Source organism: Egretta garzetta, unplaced genomic scaffold, assembly GCF_000687185.1.
Source record: "Egretta garzetta isolate BGI_Z169 unplaced genomic scaffold, ASM68718v1 scaffold619, whole genome shotgun sequence".
NCBI classification, from domain to species: Eukaryota; Metazoa; Chordata; class Aves; order Pelecaniformes; family Ardeidae; genus Egretta; species Egretta garzetta.
The window spans coordinates 31,121-31,985 of record NW_009260772.1 but is presented as its reverse complement, the minus strand read 5'-3'; the positions used below and the strand labels follow the sequence as shown (position 1 = coordinate 31,985).

The 865-nt window shown below is 67.3% G+C and overlaps 1 protein-coding gene across 1 annotated transcript in view; it reads left to right on the top strand.

Moving 5' to 3' along the window:
- Positions 1–81: 81 nt before the first annotated feature.
- PGAP2 (post-GPI attachment to proteins 2) overlaps positions 82–865 on the top strand; it is an 18,521-nt gene continuing 17,737 nt past the window's right edge. The window contains exon 1 of the mRNA XM_035901659.1: positions 82–736. The gene's annotated coding sequence lies outside the window, so the exon portion shown is untranslated. The remainder of the gene's footprint in view (positions 737–865) is intronic.

The window sequence follows — 865 nt, the reverse complement described above, 5'->3', positions numbered from 1 at the left end:
CTGCCTCTGACAGCCCTGCCCTGCCCGCCGGGGGCGTCCCCTTGGGGTTGGGGTCCGGGGGATCCCCCCTCCCCCCCCGATGCCTTGCTGCACCCCTGGCCCATGCTAGAGTTGCCCCTTCGCTTCGCTTTCATCCTGCAAATAACCCCCCCGGGGAGGGGGCTGAGCCGTGTTTTCCACAGCCCTTCGCTACTGGGGTGGGCATGGCGCTGGCGGGGACTGTCCCTGCGCCGGGGGGGCTCACGGCACCGGACTGCCCGGACTCCTGCCCTGGCTGCTAACTGGCCTTTGCGGGATTGCCCATAAATCAGATTTGTCCTGGAGCCCGGGCAGCGGGTGAGGCGAGGCAGGGATCCCTCGCTCAGAGCAGAGTGTCCCAGCCCCTCGTTTTGGCTGCTCGGTGGCCCTTGTCCCCGGGCAGGGGGGAGCCTGCTGGGACAGGAGGGGTTCGGGGCCAGGCGCGGCGGGAGGAGAGCTGGAAGGAAGATGCGTGTGATGATCGGGACCGATTTAACGTGGCTTTGACCCCGGCGGTCTTGAGGGCAGCTGGGCTGCGGCCAGGGGCGCGTGAGAAGGTTTAAGGATGAACGGCCGTGGCCGAGGGCAAGAGAGCAGCCAGCAAGCGTGGGGACTGAGCTGATGGAGAGCCCTGAGCCGGAGGCGGGCTGCCGGGCTTGATAAACGGCTTGTCCCAGCTTGCCCGACCTGATGAGCGATGGTTTTGTCGTTGTGCAAGGTGTGGGGCTTGCAAGGTCCTGATCCTGCAGCCAGAGTCTTGCCCATAAAGGTGCGGAGCGCTCGGCTGGGACGGTGCTGGATGCGGGGCTGCGGTGCGCTCGCAGTGCGGTGGCAGCGGCGTGAGGAC